The sequence below is a fragment of the Triticum urartu genome, chromosome 1A (genome assembly GCF_056163025.1).
Source record: "Triticum urartu cultivar PI428250 chromosome 1A, HENAU_Tu73, whole genome shotgun sequence".
Lineage (NCBI taxonomy): Eukaryota > Viridiplantae > Streptophyta > Magnoliopsida > Poales > Poaceae > Triticum > Triticum urartu.
Genome location: NC_141873.1, coordinates 53,506,833 through 53,533,412, shown reverse-complemented (window position 1 = coordinate 53,533,412; position 26,580 = coordinate 53,506,833).

Below are 26,580 nucleotides of genomic sequence, written 5' to 3'. Positions count from 1 at the left end.
GGACATGGAGCAGCAGTGCACCGACGCTATGAGTCGCGAGCAGAGAGCCCGCAACTGGGCCGACTATGTGGAGGCCGGTGTGAAAATTTTCTGAAACATGGAATTCTTGAATCTTTTCATATGGACTTAAACACTTGGGCATCCTTGGCTTTCACCCAAGTGCTTCACTTCCCTCCTAAATCATCATTTCAATTCTGGTCCAACCCAAAATAATGTTTGGAATATTTTTCTTAAATGAAAATTATTCATTTTCTCTCAAAAACCCTATGCCAGATCTATTTGCTTCAAAGGAACCCCAAGTTTTATGGCTCAGAAAAATCTGAGATAATTCACAAATATTCTGTGAACCCTAGGGCACCTTCCTGAGCAAAAATATTTCATCACTTTTTGGAATATTTTTGCTACAGAAAATTTTTTCTATTCTGGACAAAAATGGTGGTTTCTATAGCAACTACCATTTTACTTTCTCCATTTGACCTAAACTTTCTTGTGCATCTTCACCTTAGTAACTTATAAGTAGCCTCCAAAGCACAGCCTCAATCTGCCAGCCGTTTGACCATAGTAACTGTTCAAAGTTACTGGTCAGAAACTTACTCGCATGTAAAATCCTCTCTACTGCACCTGGATCCAAACCAAACCGTGGTAAACTTCAAAACCACCACGAGCAACATGCCAGACATGATTTTTGGATGAAGGTTGGCCTGAGGAGAGAGTTCGCGCGGCGACCACGCATGTCCACGATGCCAGGCATGCGTGTCGACGCGCTCTAGGTGCCGCCGAACGCCCTGTTCGCGCGTGCTCGCTTACCTCGCCTGCCCAAGCGTGCCAAATCACGCCACCATCATCGTCTCGACGTCTTTAACTCCTCCCTGGTGCTCGCCGACGCCGGAGCTCACCGCAGCGAGCACGGGAACGGTCTGGCCAACGCCACAGTGCGCTCTGCACTGTGCTCTTGGCTTTCCTCATGATCCTGTGCTCGTCTCCGTCCGCCCACAGTGGCCGCGTGACCCCGTCACCTTCTCCCCCTCTCACTGATGCCGCTCGTCGCCAGGCGCCGTGGACAGTTGTCCACCGGCGGAGCCCGAAGCCCCCTCGTCGCTCGCCTATAAATAAGGCCACCCCCAGTCTCCTCGAGCCCCATCCAGCACTCCCACACACTCCACGACTGCGTAGGAAGACGTAGCCCATCCGGGCAGGCCTCGGGCCGCCGCCCCCGAGGTCGAGCTTGCAAGCGATCCCCTCTGGACGCCACGGGAGCTCTAGCCCCTCCCAGGCCAGGGCAACCCCTCCAGGGCTTCCGCCTCTCTCCGGTGAGGCCGTCTTGCCCGCTTGGAGCCCCTGGAGTGGCCTCCATTTGTCGTCTTCCTCAACTCTAGCAACCTCCGCGTTCTGCCTCCGCTTGCGAGCTTGTTTCCGACGCCATCCGACCACCCCTAGCCACGCTACGGGTATGGGAAGGTGCGCCATCGTCCCCTCTCTCAATCCCTCCGTCTCGTTTGGGCCAAGGAGCCCTCGTCGCTGGTGATTGCTCTGGCGAAGCCGCGGCCTTCTCTGTTTCTTTCTCCCCCTTCCCCCACCTGACTAGCGGGGCCTGCTAGTCAGCCACTCTGTACGCGTGCGAAGCGGTACGAGTGGTGGCTCCCCTGGGCTTTACGCCTTCGACGTTACCCCCCGGTCTGTTTCTTTTTATTCAAATTCATTTGAATTTAGAGAACACTTCAAACAGTTATAACTCTTCAACCATAAGTCCAAATGAATTGATTCTTTTTGCATTGTGTTCTTTGATAAGAAATCTAGCAGCTCACCAAAGATGAGATTTTTATGAGCTGTTTAGAATTTCTAGTGATTTTCAGAAGTGTTCTTGATATTTCCTTTTTGTGTTTAAATTTATTTTCTGAGGGTGAGTCTTGTCTTGAGGATCACCAGAAGGCTTGTGAACCTCATCTGCACTAAGGCAAGCCACAACAACATTTTCATGGTGTCATTTCAATATTTGTGATTTTCTTACTTGAATGAAATGATTAATCCATGCATTTAAATAATTATTGAGTTATTTCTATTGTGTTAAATATTGGTTAGTTGTTATGCTTGATTTACAGAATGATTGAAACTAGTTTAGTGGATTAAGCAAGTTAATATTTATTTGGTGATGTTAGAAATAATTTTGTTATGCATGTTAGTGATTATTTAAAGCTTTGTTTTTGTCTTCATAAATTGATAAAAATTTGTTAGAAAATATTCTGTTAATACTTGTTTAATCATATTACTTGTCTTACAGAATGTTTGAACCCGACTTAGTGGAATATTTTTGTCAAGCATATGAGAAATTTATCGGAGTTACTTTCTTGCGTAAGAAGATAATAAAACTTGTTGAAAAATATTTTGGTTAAGTTGTGAGTCATTTTTAGCAGTAGGGTAATATGAGTTGTTGACGTTTATGCTTGGTGTGTATATGGATGACATCAGTCATTTTTATCATTATATGATGCATGTGTTGTTTTGCATTCCATGGCATGTTATGACACCAGTCATTTTTAGTTTAAAGTTGAACCTGAATATAACTCAACTTGAATATATTGTTGACTGGGTCATGGTGCCGCTGAATCAAGTTTCGTTCAAGTGCAACCACATTTGCCTTTGTGGGAAGGCCTTGATTTGGTCCAATGACATGGCCTCTGGTCGGTGCCTCCAACTAGGGAAGGTTATGCCGTGCTTGCCCTGGCCCGGTAAGCAGGCATAATCTTGTGTGCTAGTTGATGAGATTATGGTACCGAGTCCCCGAGTGGGAGTGTTTTGACCACGACGGTGGTCGGGGTGTCTTTGGTAGACACGGGGCCACCCAGGACCAGCCCGTTTGGGATTTGGGTCGGAGTGGCCGGGAGAGTGATGTGGCAATGGAAGTGTTTTGTCGGAATGTCGTTGGTCCACCCGAATGGTAGTGCGAGGCCATGGGTTCCGTGGTGTGGGTACAGTGTGCTACGTCTGCAGAGTGTGTAATCTATCGATAGCCGAGTTCACGGTCACGGGCACCTCGTAGTAGGTCCCACCATGAGTCAACGTTTAATAAAAAAATGCATACTAAGCTATGAACTTTGCATTGTTGATGGATGGCAGAAAGGCCATCGAGGCATTTGGGGCCAAATGATGGTCATGGTTGTGATCGCCGTAAGGATCACAAGTTGTTCTTGAGAAAGACCACTTTGGTGGTGTGTTTTTGATCCAGAGATGATCATAGTTGGTAAGTTGTCCCAAGGGACGTTCGAGCATGATCACAGCATGTTGACATATAGTGTTGCATTATTAATAATTGGTTAAATTTCATGATATTGTTTGTCATTATGATTATGCCTATTGTGAGCTTGTAAGTACATTCAATGTACTGACCCGGCGTGTCATGCCAGATTTCAGCAAAGTATCATTGGAGAGGAGCGCTATTCGAGTCTAGATCGTGTCCACATCGGTGTCCCTGTTACCACGATGTTATTCCGCTGCCACGTAGTTGTTCGGATCGTGGCCCCTTTATGTTTACTAAAAATGTACATATTGTTCAACCGCACCGAGTGTGCCGCTTGGCCTCGACAGCTGTTGTAATGTAAACTCTGTTCCGCTAGCATCTATAAAACGGTTTTTTTTCTGTACCAAGATGTTGTGTGTTGCCAGAAGACATGGTCTCTGGGCTGGCAATGCATGGTAAACCGGTCGCTCTGAGCCGGGGTGCCACAATGCTTGGTATCAGAGCCGCGCTGACTGTAGGCCACGCTAGACTGCGACGCATTAACTGGACGTTAGATACGAGTTTAAGTTGAGTGCCAGTAGTAATTTATGCTGATTGTTGTGTTGCGTGCCTTCGGTTTATATATTTCTTTTATGCTAACCTGCTAATGGTAATGGGTGTAGATGGCTCCGGTGCCGTATTCGTGCCAGTTGCAGCTGATGCCGTACATGTCACTGCACATCCTTCGCAACGTGTGGCGTCGGCTGTACCCTCTCGGAGACGACCCAGTCTATCGTGTGTACCGGGAGCATCTAGCTGCACTAGTGCAGAACCGGGCAATAGCACCGGTTCGTAAGGCCCTTTAGTGCCGGTTTGGTAACCGGCGCTAAAATGTAGGCACTAAAGCCCCCCCCCCCTTAGTACCGGTTCAGCACGAACCGGTGCTAAAGGGCAACCACGTGGCACGAGCCAGCTTCGGGGGCAGGGAGCCCTTTAGTACCAGTTGGTGTCACCAACCGGTATTAAAATGTTGGGGGGGGGTTGGGTTTATGATTTCTTTTTCATTTAATTTTGTGTTTTCCATTTAATTATTTTTCGTTTTCTGGTATTTTACGATACTACATATTGTACACGTTATGCATATATATAAATAGAATTTCTAGTAGAACCGATCATAATATATATATATATATATCATCGAATGTCTCACACAACCACCATTAATTAATTCACACATATATACACACATGTATATATATATATATACAATTTCTCCTAATTGGTGCCTTTGGAGCCAGTGGCATTAGCCTAGCTAATTGGTGCCTTCGGAGCACGATAATTGGAAGTGGTTCATGGGGGCGGTAGCGGGTAATAGTATTCTCCTTTGGGATCTATGACCTGGTCGAGCAAAAATCCCGCTATTTCCTCTTGAATTTCTTCTATGCGGTCCTGTGCTAGGAGCTTGTCCCGCACCTCTTTGAACTGTTAAGAAGGAGATCAATATGCATGTGTATTAGTTGTGTGACTAGATATCGATAATGGTGTAAAAATTGTGAATAGTGTTCTGAAAATCGATATCGTACCCACTCCTGTCTTTGAGATTTGCTCCTTTCGGACGCCATCATGCGAATGTTCTCGCAAACATAGTATGCACATAGATCATTCCCCGGCGCCTGCTTCAGGGCCTTTACGAGAATGGAATTTGATCAGATAATAATTAATCAAGCATGGTAATTAAAGAGATGGCAGCTAGCTAGTACTACTTAATTACTTACCTTGGGTCGATACCATTTCAGATTTTGTTTCCATGGGCCTGGAGTGGCCCTGATGAACTTTACCCAAGCCCTGCCCACTGACAAAGAAAATGAATAAATGGGTTATTAAATAGTTGTTATCAGGAAATGACGAACTAATTAAATAGGCCGAGATATAGTTAATAATGATTGAAATTACCTGTTGACTATCCCCTTCACGATGGTGTAGTCACTTGCTTTCTTAAGTAGTGAGTCCAGTACTTCAACTGTTCCTTCATCAACTTTAACGATTAACAACATCCAGTGAAATCTGCATGCACGCACGTTGGCATGTCTTAATTAAGCGGGCATATGTAAGCAAAAACATGTAGCTATAGCTAGTAGGGAAAAACAGAATTTGTAGTACAAGATAGTGTGACTCACTGGAAGTTGTAAGGAAGTAGTATATCTTCATTGTATTTGAGTTCCTTGAAGAACTGTAGCATGCTTTCCTCTACACATTTTTCGTGATATGGATCTATTTTCCATGTGTATTCATTAATGGTATTTGGGTCAATGAACCCAATGCCATAGCGTCCACCTTTTTTCATTTCATAAATCTTCATCGTGCATAACACCATAGAAAAGAATAGAGTGAGGATAATTACATGTAATGATTGACCAAAATGATCACTACAGCTAGCTTGAGACTTAAATTACAGAAAGAAATCACTTACAAACAATAGCAACTGACAATAGATTTGTCGAGTGCGTCTTTATTGTATATCTGAAATAGTTCTGAATACTCAACGGTCACAGCTTTCTTATGGTAGTAATGCTCCTTGTTGACATTCACCATGAGGGACTCTCGATTGGAAATCTTGGTAATGTCCATGTACCATTAATGCAATTCATACATTCTCGTAGGGAGCTTATTGACCTCCTCTGGCTCGACCAAAGGTTGGCCCCGCGCATATTTCCGTTTTATTTCCTCCTCTCTAGTCCGAGACATGGGCTCGATATCGAGGAGTTGTCCAACAGTGATCCCGATCGATTCGGCCTGCGCAATATGCTCCTCGGTTATTACCACATCGCCCACCCCGGGAACGTTAACGGTTTGCCCACAATAATATTGGGCGCACCTACTCTCATGTGTTGTTTGCACAACAAGCGGGGGGATTGATTGCGCCGCCTGTTCTCCCAACTGGGGAACGGTTTTACCGCTCCTTTTGCCAGCTGATTTGCTCGAGCTCGAGCTCGCCTCTTTCTGTAGACGTGCTCGATTTAACTTCTTGATGTGGCGCTCATAGTTTGTGTCAATAGGCTTGGGAGCTGGTGGTCTAGCCATAAAAATGAAGTGGTCAATCTTTTCCACAGGCACTTTCTCCCATGGCGGTGGTGGTGGTTTGGGTGCAAAATGGGCTTCCACCTCGGCCTTCGATATGGCTACGTTTTCCTCCTCGGACTTGTCGTAAGGCCTCTGCGGAAGAGGCGTGAGGCTTGGACCATATTGAAATCGCTTGCCTCCGCCTGTACCTCCATTACTACCTCGACTTGTACCGCTACGCACCATAGCTGAGGCGGCTCTCTTCCGTGATTGCTGAGGTGGCGAAGACGGCTGACGTGGCTGAGTTGGAGGAGGAGGAGTGGCCTGAAGCTGTGCCGGACTTGGAGGAGGAGTGGCCTAAAGCTGTGCCGGACTTGGAGGAGGAGTGGCCTGACGCTTTGCCGGACATGGAGGAGGAGGAGTGGTTTGAAGCTATGCCGGACTTGGAGGAGGAGGAGTGGTTTGAAGCTGTGCCGGACTTGGAGGAGGAGTGGCCTGACGCGTTAGTGGACTTGGAGGAGCGGGTGTCTGCTGACTCGGTGGCGGACTGCGACGAGGAGTCGGATGACGCGGTGTCGGTGGCCTTGGAAAGATGATGCAATCCTTTCTCCATATGATGATACGATGGTTGGCCTCTCCTAGTGTTTGCTCATCATCACCTCCAGGAATGTCAAGCTCTAGCCCCGAATATTGGTCCACCACCTCATCAACCAAGACACGAGCATAGCCCGCTAGAATCGGGTTGCAATGGAAGGTTGACTCGGGGGGATTTGTAAAAGCAAGGGCGTCCGCCACCTTCATGGATATGTTCTTCATTTTGAAGTGTAGCTCGCAGTTAGTGTTCTCCATGATGTCATCCACTGGGTAACTATCCAGCAATGCGTCGCCCAGGGCGGAACCCACGCTGCTTCTCGGCATGGATGGGATGGTGCTATCCATTGGTGGATCATCCGCTAGCTACCGAGACCCCCTTTGCTGGCTAAGTGAGTCGATCTGCTCCTGCTGCCGCTGGAATTTGACAGCCAAGTCCGCGTGCGCTGATTCTAGGCCTTGAAGGCGTTCATAGTATAGCTTCCTCTGCTCCTCCTCCATCTTCCTCTTCTTCTCCTCCGCAATCTTCTTTCTCGCACGGGTTCTGTAGTCGGTGTTCCAGTCCGAAAACCCCTCATACCACGGAATAGCGCCCATGCCTCGTGTTCTTCCCGGGTGTTCAGGATTTCCTAGGGCACGCGTAAGCCCGTCGTTCTCTCTCTTGGGCTCGAACAACCCCGATCGAGCCTCTTCTATTGCAACAAGTAGCTTATCTTCGGCTCCATCCAGACATGCCTTCTTCGAAACTTTGCCTGTCTTCGGGTCCAACTCCCCCCCATGCGCATAGAACCAAGTCCTGCACCTAGGGGCCAGCTCAATGTTTCAGGAGTGACACCTGCATCCAGCATCTCTTTCTCAGACTTATCCCACTTAGGCATTCCTACCGCATAGCCACCTGGCCCCAGCTTATGGAACTTATCCTTTTTTGCGGCATTGGCCTTGTCTATTCTGGACCGTTCCTTAGATAATTCTGAATCCTTGAATTTCACGAATCATCCTAATGAGCACTTTGCTTCTCTAGTGTTCCCTCGAATACTGGAGTCTTCCTTCCTCCCTTGACGTACTTGGCCCATTCACGAATCTTGTGGTTCTTGAATGCAACCGCCATCTTCCTAAGAGCGGCATCCTTGACTTTCTCCACATCTGCATCTATGAAATGATCTAGTAGGGTGAAATGTTCCATGAGCGTTCCCCAAGCAAATGTTTTTGTCTGTCGTCAACAAAAGTAACTCCTGGACGTGGCTTTGCTGGCTCTCTCCATTCTTGAAGGGAGATCGGGAGTTGGTCCTTCACAAGAACTCCGCACTGACGAATGAACTTGTCCGCAATCTTCTTAGGCGCTAATGGTTCACCATTAGGTCTGATTGCCTCGATATTGTACTTTACGCCCTCCTTCAACTTTTTGTTCGGGCCTCGTTTTGTCCTGTTGCCTGAAGATTTGCTCGATCCGGATGGCTGAAAGAAGAAAGATCGATTCGTTAATATATCTTCAAGTCATTTAAAACATGTGATGATCACCAGATGCCTGCTTATATAAATATATATACCTTGCCGGTCTTTGTTGTTTCAAGATCAACATTTTCTTCGTCATGTTCATAGTTCATGACTTCATCAATTCGGTCATCGCGATCGAATATCATATCACCCTCCCCGGTGTTGTTTAGATATTCAGAGCCATCATAATCTTCTTCATTCAGATCATCATCTGGCCCGGGAGGATTGCGTATGATATTGAACAGGGCCTCTTCTCCCTCTCTGTTGGTATTGTCCACCATAGGTTTTGTTTAGCTAATCCAAAAGAAATATATTCAAATTACAATCCATGGATGCAATCAATTAATAAGGAAAAACTGAATCAATCATAGTACATAATAAGCATCATCGAATATAATCTCGAATACGTCGTCTCGAATAATAGATATAATCTCGAATACATCGTCTCGAATAATAGATATAATCTCGAATACATCGTCTCGAATAATAGATATAATCTCAAATACATCGTCTCGAATAATAGATATAATCTCAAATACATCGTCTCGAATAATATATAATCTCGAATACAACGTCTCGAATATTATATATCGAATACATCACTGGCTAGGTAGCTAATAAATATCGAATACTATAGAAGAATCTAGGACACTCGCGGTTCCTGCGGCGCGGGCGGCAGACACCCAAAGAGAAGGAACCCTCACAGGATCATAGCTGAAGTGAGATCCCTGAAGAAACTGCCAGGTATTGGAGAACCTGCCGCCCTGTAATGCAACCATGTAGCGATGGACGTGCTCGTCCTCCTCCCTAACATGGCGACGTACCACCTCCGGCGGGGCCGGCTCCCCCCACACCGAAACTGGCCCATGCGAACGCCACCAAACGAGATCAGGGTCGACGACGGGACCCGGGGCCGGGTTCCTCATCAAGCGGCGCGCCTCCAGGGAGCACCTCCCAGTGCCAGCCCGGTGGAGCCCAGTCCCGGACATGGGTCAGCCGGACGTCGTCGCGGACGGGTCGACGGCGAGAATGCGGGTCGGGCATCGTCAAGAACAAATACTAGCTATATGCCTGCAAAAAGTAACATTTTTTAATGATTGGATTTTGATAACTAAAATTTCTAACATTTCTATATAACTAACATTTCTATAACATTTGTAATATTTCTATAACTAAAAAACAGAAAAAATTATAACATTTCTATATATATAACTAACATTTGTATAACATTTCTAATATTTCTATAACTAAAAAAAGAAAAATTTCTAACTTTTTTATAACTATTTCTATAACTAAAAAACAGAAAAATTTCTAACAATTCTAACATTTCTATAACATTTGTAACAATGCTATATAACTAACTATTTCTATAACTGAAAAAAGAAAAATTTGTAACATTTTTATAACTATTTCTATAACTAAAAAACTAAAAAAATGTATGTGTGTGTGTGTGTGCTCACCGGCGAGGCGAGAGGCGACGGGGGGCGACGACGGGGACGGCGACGGGCGCGGCGTCGACGGGGATGGCGACGACGAGGACAGGGACGGGGCGGCGACGACGGGGACGGGGACGTACGGGCTGGGGCGGCGACGGGACGGGGCGGCGATGACGGGGACGGGGACGACGCGGGACGGGGCGGCGGTGACGACGGGGACGACGGGCACGGGGACGACGGGGCGGCGACGATGGGGACGGGGCGGCGACGGGGGCGGCGACGAGGGATATGGAGACGGGGGCGGCGGGCGACGGGGCAGAGGAGAAGAAGCAGATGAGAAACTGAAATTTTTGAAGTGTTTAGTTATATAGGATGGACCTTTAGTACCGGTTGGAGCCACCAACCGGTACTAAAGGCCTGTTTTGGCCAGGCCAAGCGGCGGGAAGCGCACCCCCTTTAGTACCGGGTGGTGGCTCCAACCGGTACTAAAGGCCCCCCCTTTAGTACCGGTTGGTGCCACCACCCGGTACTAAAGGGGGTGCGCTGGCAAGGTGCGGTGCAGCAAGTTTAGTCCCACCTTGCTAGCCGAGGGGCTCCCGCACTGCTTTATAACCCCCCGTGCGGTAGCTCTCTCGAGCTCCTCTCCAAAGCAGGCCTACTTGGCCTACATGTTCTGTGCTGCCCTGTGGGCCTATTGGGCCTTTGCGGGCCTACATCCTGGCCCAACAACAGGTTGGGCTTCTAGTCGTATGCAGTCCGCTCTAGCCCAGTAGGCGGGCTATTTTTTATTTTTTTTGCTTTATTTATTTTTGATTTGTTTTTTGTGTATTTATAGTTTCTTTGTGAATATTTTTGCTTTAGGTACAAAAAATTACAAACTTTCTGTTAGTGCCCGTAGTTTTCAAATTTGAATAGTTTAAATTTTGAATTATTTGAAATTAGTGTTAATCACTAGTTTGTGAATAACTTAACTTTAAAAATCAGTAAAGGCATGAAAGAATTTGTTTGCACATAAAATTTCTTCGCGTTTCAAATGCCAAAACACATAACTACCCTAACTATTACAGAGATTCCCTCCTAGGTGTGAAACACAGAAGAAAGTGATGATAGTGAAGCCGATCACATCCCAGATCTTTGGGTGTGAAACTTTTTCTTCGCCTGTGTCCCTTTGCGCCGTAACCATGGAAAATCTTCATCATTTAACGGGATGCTCGGGTCAATATTCACTGTGAATGGAGCAATTTAATCAAACTTTTCATAATCTTCTGACATGTCTGTCTTGTCATCCACTCCCACGATGTTTCTCTTCCCAGAAAGAACTATGTGCCGCTTTGGCTCATCGTACGATGCATTCGCTTCATTATCTTTTCTTTTTCGTGGCTTGGTAGACATGTCCTTCACATAGAAAACATGTGCCACATAATTGGCTAGGACGAATGGTTCGTCTGCATACGCAAGATTGTTGAGATCCACTGTTGTCATTCCGTACTGCGGGTCTTCCGTTACCCCGCCTCGTGTCATATTGACCCATTTGCACCGAAACAAAGGGACCTTCAAACCACGTCGATAGTCAAGTTCCCATATGTCCTGTATATAACCATAATATGTTTCCTTTCCCGTCTTGGTTTCTGCATCAAAGAGGACACCACTGTTTTGGTTGGTGCTCTTCTTATCTTGGGTGATCGTGTAAAATGCATTACCATTTATCTCGTACCCTTTGAAAGTCATTATGTTCGAAGATGGTAACTGGGACAGCAAGTACATGTCATCTTCAATAGAGGTGTCATGCATGGTACGTGTCTGCAACCAGCTGGTGAAACTCCTGGTTTGTTCACGTGTAATCCAGTCATCAGACCGCTCCGGGTGTTTGGAGCGTAGCAAATTCTTGTGTTCATCCATCGGAGCCACCAAGGCGGAATTCTGTAGAACTGTGTAGTGTGCTTCAGTGAGAGAATGTCCGTTCATACATATTATTTGTTCCCCTCCTAGCGTGCCTTTTCAATCCAGTCTGCCCTTATGCCGCGATTCAGGAACACCAATCGGCTTAAGGTCAGGAATAAAGTCAATACAAAACTCAATGACCTCCTCATTTTCATGGCCCTTGGAGATGCTTCCTTCTGGCCTAGCACGGTTATGAACATATTTCTTTAAGACTCCCATGAACCTCTCAAAGGGGAACATATTGTGTAGAAATACAGGACCCAAAACATTAATCTCTCTGCATAGGTGAACTAGGACGTGCGTCATGATGTTGAAGAAGGATGGTGGGAACACCAACTCGAAACTGACAAGACATTACACCAAATCATTCTCTAACCTTGGTATGATTTCTGGATCGATTACCTTCTGAGAGATTGCATTGAGAAATGCACATAGCTTCACAATGGCTAATCGAACGTTTTCTGGTAGAAGCCCCCTCAATGCAACCGGAAGTAGTTGCGTCATAATCACGTGGCAGTCATGAGACTTTAGGTTCTGGAACTTTTTCTCTGCCATGTTTATTATTCCCTTTATATTCGACGAGAAGCCAGACGGTACCTTAATACTAAGCAGGCATTCAAATAAGATTTCCTTCTCTTCTTTGGTAAGAGCGTAGCTTGCATGACCCTGATGTATGCCGTCTTTTCCGTGCATACGTTGCTGGTCCTCCCGTGCCTCAGGTGTATCTTTTGTGTTCCCATACACGCCCAAAAAGCCAAGAAGGGTCACACAAAGATTCTTCGTCATGTGCATCACGTCGATTGCGGAGCGGACCTCTAGGTCTTTCCAATAGGGCAGGTCCCAAAATATAGATTTCTTCTTCCACATGTGTGTGCGTCCGTCAGCGTCATTCGGAACAGGTTGTCCACCAGGAGCCTTTCCAAAGACCACCTTCAAATCCTTGACCATATCATGTACATCAGCACCAGTACGTTGGCGAGGCTTCGTCTGGTGATCCACCTCACCTTCGAAATGCTTGCCTTTCTTTCTTACGGGATGCCTACTCGGAAGAAATCGACGATGTCCCAGGTACACATTCTTCTTACAATTAGCCAAATATATACTGTAGGTATCGTCCAAATAGTGCGTGCATGCACGGTATCCCTTGTTTGTCTGTCCTGAAAGGTTACTGAGAGCAGGCTAATCATTGATGGTCACGAACAGCAACGCCTTTAGGGCAAATTCTTCCCCCATGTGCTCATCCCATGCACGTACACCTGTTCCATTCCACAGTTGTAAGAGTTCTTCAACTAATGGCCTTAGGTACATATCAATGTCGTTGCCGGGTTGCTTAGGGCCTTGGATGAGCACTGGCATCATAATGAAATTATGCTTCATGCACAACTAAGGAGGAAGGTTATACAAACATAGAGTCACAGGCCGGGTGCTATGGTTGCTGCTCTGCTCCCCAAAAGGATTAATGCCATCTGCGCTTAGACCAAACCATGCATTCCTTGCATCATCTGCAAACTCCTTCAAGTACTTTCTTTCAATTTTTCTCCACTGCGACCCGTCAGCGGGTAGTCTCAACTTTCTGTCTTTCTTACGATCTTCTCTGTGCCATCGCATCGCCTTGGCATGCTCTTTGGTTTGGAACAAACGTTTCAACCGTGGTATTATAGGAGCATACCACATCACCTTGGCAGGAATCTTCTTCCTGGGGCGCTCGACCTTGACATCACCAGGGTCATCGCGGCTGATCTTATAGCGCAATGCACCGCATACCAGGCAAGCGTTCAAATCCTCGTACTCACCGCGGTAGAGGATGCAATCATTAGGGCATGCATGTATCTTCTGCACCTCTAACCCTAGAGGGCAGACAACCTTCTTTGCTTCTTACGTACTCTCGGGCAATTCATTGTCCTTTGGAAGCATATCCTTTATCATTACCAGCAACTTTCCAAATCCCTTGTCAGATACACCATTCTCTGCCTTCCATTGCAGCAATTCCAGTGTGGTGCCCACCTTTTTCTTGTCACCTACGCAATTCGGGTACAACAATTTTTTGTGATCCTCTAACATGCGCTGCAACTTCTTCTTCTCCAAATCACTTGCGCAGTTTCTCTTTGCATCGGCAATGGCCTGACCTAGATCATCAACGGGCTCATCCAATGCGTCTTCTTCAGCTTCTTCCCGCATTACCGGCTCAGCTTCTTCCCTCATTGTTGTATCATCGTATTCAGGGAACCCATGGCCAGGATAGCTGTCGCCGTCCTCTTCTTCTTCATTGTCTTCCATCATAACCCCACTTTATCCATGCTTGGTCCAAACATTATAGTGGGGCATGAAACCGGACTCAAACAGGTGGACGTGAATGGTTCTTGACGTAGATTAATTGTGACCATTCTTACAGCCAGCACATGGACAATGCATAAAAGCATCTGCTCGCTTGTTTGCCTCAGCCGCAACAGAAAAGTACGCATGCCCTTAATGAACTCGGGAGAGCATCGGTCATCGTACATCCATTGCCGGCTCATCTTCAATACACAACAACGAAAACATCAAATTAATACAATACATAAAGTTCATACATAAAGATCATACAACACTTAAATGCAACAAACAAATAACTCTCTAGCTAAAGAATTTAAATGCAACAACAAATGTGATCATGATCGCAACTAAGGTAACAATTGATCCAACAGCATAATGATATCAAGCCTCACTATGAATGCCATATTTTCTAATCCTTCTAATCTTCGAGCGCATTTTATCCATCTTAATCTTGTGATCATCGATGACATCGGCAACATGCAACTCCAATTCCATCTTCTCCCCCTCAATTCTTTTCAATTTTTCCTTCAAATCCTCGTTTTCTCTTTCAACTAAATTTAACCCCTCGACAATAGGGTCGGTTGGAATTTCCGGTTCAACTACCTCCTACATAAAAATATCTATGTCAACTTGATAGGCATAATTTGTCATAAACACGAAATGCAATGAATAGTTTTAAAATAGAATATACCACATCCGAATCATAACCCGGATGAGGGCCAACGGGGACAGATATCAAAACCATGGCACTATCTATAACAAACAACGTATGGGTAAGATAATTATACGAGTAACTATATATCCAAATCACACAAACATCAATTTTTTATATAAAACTTCATGAACAAGAGGCTCACCACAAGGTGGTGCCGGCGACGGGACGTTGCGAGCGATCGACGGTGGTTACGACGGAGATTTAGAAGGTACTAAGTAAACCACACCTACATATGCAAACTAAGTGTTATTTTTGACCTCAAATTGCATATAAATCAAATACTAGCACATATATATAATTCCTCCCAAATTACTAAACTCAAAAATCAATCACTATATAAAGCATTGCACGAGCTAATCTAGCAATGAGAGATGAAAGGAAAAAGTTGCTAACCTTTGTTATCATTTGAATGGATGGGGGCCTTCAAATCATGGGCAAAATGTGTGATGAGCTTGAGAGGAAGAGGGAAAAGAACAGAGAGGAGAGGGGAAAGGGGAAAGCGGAAGAACAGAGCGAGCTCGGGTCGACGAAGGGTCTATGTAGGATGACCTTTAGTACCGGTTCGTGATACGACCTGGTACTAATTGTGCTGGAGGGGCCCCAGACTGACAACATCCTGCCACCACTCACTTTAGTACCGGTTCGTGACGTGAACCGGTGCTAAAGGTTCGCCACAAACCGGTACTAATGAGAGCAGCCTGGCTAGCCGTTGGAACCGGCACTAATGTACACATTAGTGCCGGCTCAAATTCAAACCGGCACAAATGTGCTTCACGTTTGACCCTTTTTCTACTAGTGCTGATTCAGTGTATGAGTATCACGTAGTGGGCACTCTACGCACTAGTTCTGATTCCAGCTCTTACACTCGCACTTCTCGGAGCGGTTATGCCTCCACCGCTTCTCAGGCTGTCCAGTTTGCTGCATTCGAGGTCCTTGTCGAGCTTCGCTACAACGAGGTCCGAATGCAGAACCACCCAGGTTTCTACTACTAACCATCTCTACACGACAACGGTCGTGTCTGTTTCCCTCTCATTGGTCCGGAGTCTGATAGTGTTGCTAGCCACATTGCTCATTATGTCACTGCTAGCTATCTTATGATCCACGAGCTGGCTCGAGAGCTGACTCTTACCCGTACTGCCTTAGTCACTACTTTGGTCACTTCTAGATCCGCCACTACTCCGTCTTCACTGGGATTTACCCCTTATGTGCCAGTCAGTTCTAGCTCCCCTATTTCGCCGGTTACTCCCCCGAGTAGCACGGGCGTCTCGGCCGTGAACCCTCTCAGTACTCCTGCCGAGTGGGTCTCACTTCTCGCTACCCCTGTAGCCCTGATCCTTCATCCTACCACTGCCCCTGAGGGAGACCCCTCGAGGCAGCGCCGTCATGTTACCTTTAACTCGAAGGTTTCCGTTAACCACATCAGTTCGGGATCCGAGACCGCTTCAGGGGAGGATGCCACAGCACCAACAGAGCAGTAGTATCTTTGAGTATTTGCAATTGTCTGGATGATGTATGGATGTAGTCGGACGAGTCATGATGTTTCGTTGCATGTATGAGAGTAGTGAACCGGTCATGTTGTTTATTTTTCGTGTATGAGTCTATGTATAATTATGTTGAGACTTTATTCGCCGTATTTTTTTCGCTCTTCTGCTTTCTTCCGGGATTTGTCGCTGTCTTTTCCCCAATTTTATTCTTGGGTGTTTCTCATCTCGATTGTGTTGTCTTGGGAAAAAACTCACAATAGGATGACGTGGGGAGGCAGCAGTAGCAACGTTCGTGAGGGACTCCTGTTCGTCGTTCCGCACGACAGGAAGGACATTCTCCCGAGCCGTACGTTCAGCCATCACCTCCACTGCCTGATCCTCCTTCCACCGAGCAAATTCTGCGTATGTTTGAAGAGAAAAGGAACAATGATCTGTTTGAAATATTGAGAACTGTTCAAGCTATGGTTGGACAGAATGGAAATCAGAATGGTCATCACACTACAGGAAACAGATAATTTTCCGTCTGTGGATTACAGATGGCAAAGACCTAATTCCAGACGGCAAAGACTTTGCCGTCTGGAAGCAGACGGCTAAGTCAGACGACAAAGATTAGCCGGCAAAGAATACTTTGCCGTCAACCTTTTGCTGAAATGACGGCAAAGATTTTGCCGTCAGTCAATATAGTTTTGCCATCTGCCACAAAAATAACAGACGGCAAAAAACGTGTTCTTTGCCGTCAGTCAAAACGTGTGCTTTGCCGTCATCCAGACTATAGTACAGACGGCAAAGATTATATTTCATTTCTTTTAGTTTTTCATTTCTTTTAAAAAAAAGTGACGTCTGAGAAGAGCATCTCTCCGGACACACGAACAACAAACCAAAAAAGGTTTAGCTCACGGAGATTTTGGATTTGACACGACCTTGCTGTGTTGCATTCATCGTCGGTGGTTACACAGAAGAAGTTACAGAAGTGTCCTCAAAATTTACACAAGGACCCCTAGAAACTAAAAATGAAAAGCAATCAAGTCCTCCATCACAGCAACAGGTTCTTCACCGCCGGCCGTCCTTCTCGCCAGGGAAAATACCACATGGACACCACTACCGCTGCCTCGCGCTGCTCACCGCGCCGCTCGCCCGACCCTACTCGCCGCGCCACCGGACAACCACGCTCACCCGCGCCGCTTGGTCGACCCTGGTAATCTGCACCACCGCCCGGCCGTGCTTGAGCTCGCTGGCTCCTGGAGAGAGAGAGGGGGGCACCGCCGCGCGCCTGTGCAGCGTCGGGCAGCCGATGCGCGCCATGCTCGAGGGACGAGGCCGCCGCATGCCAGAGGGACGAGGCCACCGCGTGCCCAAGGGATGAGACCGCCTTGCGCCAGAGGGACGAGGCCGCCGCGTGCTTGCGCCACCCGAGGGTCCTCCATGCTCGTCGCCCGCGCGTCCGCCATGCTTGCTGCCCGTGCGGCCGGGGGTAGGCGGGGGCGACGGGGGACGGGGCCGGGGCCGAAGTAGGCAGGGGCGACGGGGAACGGAGCTGAGGCCAGTGGCCGGTGGGGGGGTGGAGCCGAGGCCAGACGCCGGTGGGGGAGAGGAAGCCGAGGCCAGCGGCCGGTGGGGGCGATGGGGTCGGGGACATCGAGCAAGGCCGTGGCCGGCGAGGTAGAGGCCGGGAGGAGAGGTGGCCGCGGGTGCTGGTGTCCTCCAGATCGAGAGAGAGAGACATACGATGAGTGGTGGGGGCATGGGGGTGTCAGGTGGATAAGGTGGAGAGAGGGCGTGGGACGTGGGGCTGGTGGGTTTTGCTTCGTGGGGATGTGTGGAGGAGATTTAGCAATGTCAGCGATCCGTGTGATCGATCCGTGGACTTGTGTTTTCTCTTTTCCGTCTGTGGTTCTATTTACAGACGGCAAAGTAAGCATTTTGCCGTATGTTAATAAAATCACAGACGGCAAAGTTTTTTGCCGTCTGCGTTTTATATTACAGATGGCAAAGTCAGCTCTTTGCCATCTAAAATAAAAAAGGCATATGGCAAAGCTCTTTGCCGTCTGCATTTATTTTTACAGACGGCAAATTCTACTCTTTGCCGTCTGTAATATAAAAGACAGACGGCAAAGTCTATTTTGCCATTACTTTTTCTTTGCCGTCTACTGATGACGGCAAACCCTTTCTTTGCCGTCTGTCCCGACGAAATGCTGATGGCAAAGGAAGTACTGACGGCAAATCTCCTATTTCCCGTAGTGTCACTCAAAGTTGTCAGATTTTCAGAGGACCAATCCACCCAGCTTCAGTCAGATTGTTGACCCATTGGATGCAGACGGTTGGTTGCATACAATGGAGAAAAAGCTTGAGATTGCTCGTACTGAAGGAAATGATAAAGTTCCCTTTGCCACCCATTATCTTGAGGGCGCAACTGCCATATGGTGGGAAAATACAAAGGCCGTGTGACCAGCTGATGAGGAAATCACTTGGGAAATGTTTAAGGATCGAATCCGAAAATATCATATCCCTACTGGAGTTATGAAGACTAAGCAGCATGAATTTCTCGCACTCATCCAAGGAAATCAGTCTGTGGCATAATATTTGCGAAAATGCAATCATCTGGCCTGTTACTCTCTTCATGACGTGGCCACCGAAGAAAGAAGAATTGACAGATTTCTTGGAGGTCTAAATCCACAACTCCGGTGTACTCTTAGTATGCTTGATTTCACGGACTTCCAAACTCTGGTGAACAAGGCTTTCATTGCTGAACGTGAGCACAAGCTTATAGCAGATAATATGCCTGTTAACAATGACAACAAGCAAAAGTTTGAGCCAAATAAGGATGGGCAACCAGTGCAAAAGGCTCGTACCTGGCAACAAGCTCAGGTGGAATACAAGCCAAATTGGCAGTAGAATGTTAACAAGACCACCACTCAAGTCAAGAATATTGTGGCCAATCCAATACATGAGGAGCATCAGCGCAATAATTCTTGTTTCATTTGTGGGCAGCACGGACATTATGCCAAGCATTGCCCAAAGAACAACAAGATGAATGCCCTAAGCAGGCCACAAGCCAACTTTTTATGGAGTCGTGGCCAAACCAGCAAAACTTCACCGGGCACGTGCATCATATCTCTGCCGATGAAGCCCAAGAGAAGCCAGAAGTCGTCATTGGTATGTTTCCTGTTAATGACATACTTGCCATAATTTTATTTGACTCTGGGGCTTCCCATTCTTTTATTTCTCGGAGTTTTGCTGCCCAAAACAATTTTCCTTGCGCAATTTTGGGCAAAAATATGCTGGTACAAACCCCGGGATCTATAGTCAAGAGCAATCGGGTCTGCCGTGATCTAGACATCAATATCAACAGGGTCTACTTTCCAACATCTCTAATAATCATTGAGTCTGAAAAGTTGGATATTATATTGGGTATGAATTGGTTGACCCGATATCAAGTTTGCATAAACTGCACAACCCGAGAAGTCACTTCGACCGGTCTGAATGGGAAACTTACCAAGTTCTACGCTCACAAGAATATACCCAAGCCATAACTAGTTTGCACCGCTGTGGTTGAATTGGAATTAATCCCTGTGGTCAGTGAGTACCTTGCTGTGTCTCCAGAAGAACTGCCAGGCATGCCACCAGATCGGGAACTGGAGTTTGCCATAGATCTTGTGCCCGGAACCGCCCCGTTATACAAGAAGTATTCCCGGATGCCCTCATCAGAATTAGTGGAGCTAAAGAAACAGCTTGATGAATTACTCCAGATAGGTTATATTCGTCCCAACTCTTCACCATGGGGATCACCTACAATTTTCATGGGCAAAAAGGATGGTAGTCTCCGTATGTGCATAGATTACCGCCAGCTGAATGAGGTCACCATCAAAAATATATACCAGCTGCCAAGGATTGATGATCTGTATGACCCGCTCCGTGGGGCTAAGGTAATCTCAAAAATAGATTTACAGACCAGCTATCATCAGCTTAAGATTAAAAAGGAAGATATTCCTAAGACCGCATTCACTACTCAGTACGGTCTTTACGAATATACAGTGGTGTCCTTTGGTCTCACCAATGCCCCTGCTTTCTTCATGCATATGATGAACAAAGTATTTATGGACTTCCACGACAAATTCGTGGTAGTCTTCATCTATGACATCCTCATTTACTCCAAAGGTGAAGAGGAGCACAAGGATCACCTCCGAGCAGTACTACAACGGCTCCGCGACCATCAGCTATACACCAAGTTCAGTAAGTGTGAATTTTGGCTCAAGAAAGTTGGGTTTCTCGAACATGTACTATCCGCCGAAGGTATAGCCGTAGATCCGAGCAAAGTAAAGGATGTGCTCGATTGGGTACCGCCCACGACCGTGGCACAGATCCGGAGTTTCCTTGGATTAGCTGGATACTATCGTCGTTTTATTGAAGGGTTTTCAAAAATTGCTAAACCCATGATGGAGCTTCTCAAAAAGGATATGAAGTTTAAATGGACAGAGGATTGTGAGAAGAGTTTTAATGAGCTGCAGATACGTTTGACAACCGCACCTGTATTGACTCTTCCAGACATTTATCACAGTTTTGATGTGTACTGCGATGCTTCCAGACCAGGTATTGGTTACGTGTTGATGCAAGATAGCAATGTAGTAGCATATGCATCACGACAGCTATGACCCCATGAGGGAAATTATCCTACTCGTGATTTGGAATTGGCTGCAGTGGTTCATGCATTAAAAATTTAGAGGCACTACCACATTGGAAAATGGTGCCAAATTTTTATCGACTACAAAAGCCTCAAGTACATCTTCACTCAGCCAGATTTAAATCTACGTCAGCGAAGATGGTTAGAGTTGGTCAAGGATTATGACCTTGCAATAAATTACCATCCAGGCAAGGCCAACGTCGTTGCCGACGCGCTCAGTCGAAAGCCCGTCAGCATAAATGTCATGTTCAAATCATTGCCTACCGAACTTCAAGAGGAGATCGCTCAGCTCAACTTGGTCATCATGGATGCTGGCCTCGCTAATATTTTGGAAGTTACCCCCACAGTTGAGATGGAGATCCGCAAGGCCCAGCCAGCTGACGCCAATCTACAAAGACGTGCTGGGGGCCAGATGGTAATGCAGGCCCGTGACTTCTCCAAGGAAAAATTCGGTACCCTCTGATTCCATGGACGCATTTGTGTGCCAAATAAACCGGACTTGAAGAAGAAAATCCTGTCAGAAGACCTACGAATCCACACATTCCATTCACCCAGGAGGTACGAAAATGTATGAGGATCTCAGAAAAATATTCTGGTGGGAGGGAATGAAGCAAGACATTGCCTATTTCGTAGCCTGTTACGAGATATGTAACAATGTGAAAGCAGATCATCAGAAGCCAGCCGGACTCCTCCAACCGCTGCTAGTTTCAAAGTGGAAATGGGATGACATTTGCATGGATTTCATCACAGGATTTCCTAGGACTCAGCCAGGCAAGGATGCAATCTGGGTTATAATAGACACCCTAACCAAGGTTGCTCACTTCATTCCAATCAGCACCAGATACAGTGCCGATGAACTTGCATAGCTGTATGTGTCCAGAATACTCAGTCTGCATGGAGTACCCCGAACTATCACTTCCGACCGAGGTTCTTTGTTTACCTCCGCTTTTTGGTCCTGTCTCCATCAAGCCCTGGGGACAACACTGAAATATAGTACTGCCTATCACCCTCAGACAAATGGACAGACAGAGTGGGTAAATCAAATACTCAAAGATATGTTGCGAGCCTGTGTGCTAGCCAAAGGAGCTAAATGGGAAGATTGCTTGCCATATGCCGAGTTCTCTTATAACAACAGTTTCCAAACCAGTCTAAAGATGTCACCATATGAAGCTTTGTATGGACGTAAGTGCCGCACTCCTCTAAATTGGTCTCAGACTGGAGATAGCCGTATCTTCAGAATGGATCTTATGCTGGAAGCTGAGAAACAAGTTAGGGAAATCAGAGACAGACTGTAATTGGCCAAATCTCGACAGAAGAGTTATTATGATGGAAAGCATTGGTAGGTCAGTTTTGAACCCGGAGAACACGTATACCTCCAGATTCATTGGTCCATTTCCGATTATGTCTCGAGTAGGTACGATTGCATATCAACTGGAACTACCCCCTGAATTGGCAGACATACACAACGTGTTCCATGTTTCGCAATTGAGACGATGCATATCCCCGCCTGAGAAAAGGGCTGCAATGGCTGAGATAGAATTGGCAAAAGATTTACGAAGAGAGACCGTTCAAAATTTTGGATCAGATGGAAAAGGTCACTCGCAGTAAAGTCAGAAAATTTTACAAGGTTCAGTGGGAGCATCACACAGAGTCAGAAGCAACTTGGGAGCAGGAAGAATTCCTTAGGGATCAGTATCTAGAGTGGTTTTCCCAAGCAACCGAATCTCGAGGATGAGATTCATTCTAAGTGGGGGAGGTTTGTGACAGCCTGGTTTTTTCCCTCTCTTATCTGCTTGAATTTTCATTTGAAAATTTTCTAAAACTTGGAATTCTTGAATCTTTTCATATGGACTTAAACACTTGGGCATCCTTGGCTTTCACCCAAGTGCTTCACTTCCCTCCTAAATCATCATTTCACTTCTGGTCCACCCCAAAATAATCTTTGGAATATTTTTGTTAAATGAAAAATATTCATTTTCTCTCAAAAACCATAAGCCAGATCTGTTTGCTTCAAAGCAACCCCAATTTTTATGGCTCAGAAAAAATCTGAGATAATTCACAAATATTCTGTGAACCCTAGGGCACCTTCCTGAGCAAAAATATTTCATCACTTTTTGGAATATTTTTGCTACAGAAAATATTTTCTGTTCTGGACAGAAATGGTGGTTTCTACAGCAACTACCATTTTACTTGCTCCATTTGACCTGAACTTTCTTGTGCACCTTCACCTTAATAACTTATAACTAGCCTCCAAAGCACAGCCTCAATCTCCCAGCCGTTTGTCCAAAGTAACTGTTCGAAGTTACTGGTCAGAAACTTACCTGGCATGTAAAATCCTCTCTACTGCACCTGGATCCAAACCAAACCGTGGTCAAAACCACCACGAACAACATGCCAGACATGATTTTTGGACGGAGGCTAGCCTGAGAAGAGAGTTCGCGCGGTGACCACGCGTGTCCATGATGCCAGGTATGCGTGTCGACGCGCTCTGGGTGTCACCGAACGCTCTGTTTGCGCGTGCTCGCTTCCCTCGCCAGCCCGAGCATGCCAAACCACGCCACCATCATTGTCTCGGCGTCTTTAACTGCTCGCTGGCGCTCGCCGCCACCAGAGCTCGCCGTAGCGAGCATGGGCACGGTCCGGCCAACGCCACAGTGTGCTTTGCACTGTGCTCGTCGCCTTCCTCTTGATCCTGTGCTCGTCTCCTTCTGCCCACAGTGGCCACGTGACCTCCGTCGCCTTCTCCCCCTCTCACTGACGCCGCTCGTCGCCGGGCGCCGTGGGCAGGTGTCCACCGGCAGAGCCTGAAGCCCCATCGCTGCTCGCCTATAAATAAGGCCTCCCCCAGTCTCCTCGAGCCCCATCCAGCACTCCCACACACTCCACGACTGCGTAGGAAGCCATAGCCCGGCCGGGCAGGCCTCGGGCCACCGCCCCCGAGCTCGAGCTCACCGGCGATCCCCTCTGGACGCCGTGGGAGCTCTAGCCCCTCCCAGGCCAGGGCAACCCCTCCAGGGCTTCCGCCTCTCTCCGGTGAGGCCGTCTCGCCCGCTTGGAGCCCCTAGAGTGGCCTCCGTTCGCCGTCTTCCTCAACTCCGGCAACCTCCGCGTTCTGCCTCCGCTTGCGAGCTTGTTTCCGACACCGTCCGACCACCCCTAGCCACGCTACGGGTACGGGAAGGTGCGCCATCGTCCCCTCTCTCAATCCCTCCCTCTCGTTTGGGCCAAGGAGCCCTCGTCACCGGCGAGAGCTCCGGTGAAGCCGTGGCCATCTCTGTTTCTTTCTCCCCCTTCCCCCACCTGACTAGTCAGCCACTCTATACGCGCGCGAAGCGGTACAAGTGGTGGCGCCCCTGGGCTTTACGGCTTCGACGTCACCCCCCAAGTCTGTTTCTTTTTATTCAAATTCATTTTAATTTACAAAACACTTCAAACAGTTATAACTCTTCAACCATAAGTCCAAATGAATTGATTCTTTTTGCATTGTGTTCTTTGATAAGAAATCTAGCAGCTAACCAAAGATGAGACTTTTATGAGCTGTTTAGAATTTCTGGTGATTTTCAGATGTTTTCTTGATATTTGCTTTTTGTGTTTAAATTTATTTTTAGAGGGTGAGGCTTGTCTTGAGGATCACCGAAGGCTTGTGAACCTCATCTGCACTAAGGCAAGCCACAACAACATTTTCATGGTGTCATTTCAATATTTGTGATTTTCTTACTTGAATGAAATGATTAATCCATGCATTTAAATAATTATTGAGTTATTTGTATTCTGTTAAATATTGGTTAGTTGTTATGCTTGATTTATAGAATGATTGAAACTAGTTTAGTTGATAAAGCAAGTTAAGATTTATTTGGTGATGTTAGAAATAATTTTGTTGTGCATGTTAGTAATTATTTAAAGCTTTGTTTTTTCCTTCATAAGTTGATAAAAATTTGTTAGAAAATATTCTGTTAAATACTTGTTTAATCATATTACTTGTCTTACAGAATGTTTGAACCCGACTTAGTGATAAAGAAATTAAGAGTTGTTGATAGTGAAATCTTTTTGTCAAGCATATGAGAAATTTATCATAGTTACTTGTTGCAAAATATTTTGGTTAAGTTGTGAGTCATTTTGAGCAGTAGAGTAATATGAGTTTCTAACGTTTATTCTTGGTGTGTATATGGATGACATCGGTCATTTTTATCATTATATGATGCATGTGTTGTTTTGCATTTCATGGCATGCTATGACACCGGTCATTTTTAGTTTAAAGTTGAACCTGAATATAACTCAACTTTAATATACCGTTGACTGGGTCATGGTGCCGCTGAATCGTGTTTCTTTCAAGTGCAACCACATTTGCCTTTGTGGGAAGGCCTTGATTCGGTCCATTGACATGGCCTCTGGTCAGTGCCTCCAACTAGGGAAGGTTATGCCGTGCTTGCCCTGGCCCTGTAAGCAGGCATAATCTTGTGTGCTCATTGATGAGATTATGGTACCGAGTCCCCGAGTGGGAGTGTTTTGACCACGATGGTGGTCGGGGTATCTTTGGTAGACACGGGGCCACCCAGGACCAGCCCATTGGGGATTTGGGTCAGAGTGGCCAGGAGAGTGTTGTGGCAATGGAAGGGTTTTGTCAGAATGTCGTTGGTCCACCCGAATGGGAGTGCGAGGCCATGGGTTCCGTGGTGTGGGTGCAGTGTGCTACCTCTGTAGAGTGTGTAATCTATCGATAGCCGAGTCCACATTCACGGACACCTCGTAGTACGTCCCACCATGAGTCAACGTTTAATAAAAAATTGCACACTAAGATATGAACTTTGCATTGTTGATGGATGGCAGAAAGGCGATCGAGGCATTTGGGACCAAATGATGGTCGTGGTTGTGATCGCCGTAAGGATCACGAGTTGTTCTTGAGAAAGACCACTTTGGTGGTGTGTTTGTGATCCAGAGATGATCACAGTTGGTAAGCTGTCCCGAGGGACGTTCGAGCATGATCACAGCATGTTGGCATATAGTGTTGCATTATTAATAATTGGTTAAATATCATGATATTGTTTGTCATTTATTATTATGCCTATTGTGAGCTTGCAAGTACATTCAATGTACTGACCTGGTGTGTCATGCCAGATTTCAGGAAAGTATCGTTGGAGAGGAGCGCCGTTTGAGTCTAGATCGTGTTCACATTGGTGTCCCTGTGATATGGAGGTTCCGCCTCGACGTTATTCCGCTGCCACGTAGTTGTTCGGATCAAGGCCCCTTTCTTTTTACTAAATAATGTACATATTGTTCAGCCACACCGAGTGTGCCGCTTGGCCTCGACAACTGTTGTAATGTAAACTCTGTTCCGCTAGCATCAATAAAGCAGTGGTTTTTCTATACCAAGATGTTGTGTGTTGCCAGAAGACATGGTCTCTGGGCTAGCAATGCATGGTAAATTGGTCACTCTGAGCCGGGGTGCCACAGCCGGCGCCCGGCAAATAGCCCTGGGGGCTATTGGGCACGCACATGTTCGTGAGCCGAATTTTACTACAAGGTCATCAAATGGGTTTCCCGCTTAGAAGTCGAAGCTTCGGTGGACCACGGCGGCATGGAAAGGGACAACGTGCGCGAGAAACACGCCCTATCACACCTCTGGCAAGTCTGAGGCAAGGCGGAAGGACGTGGTG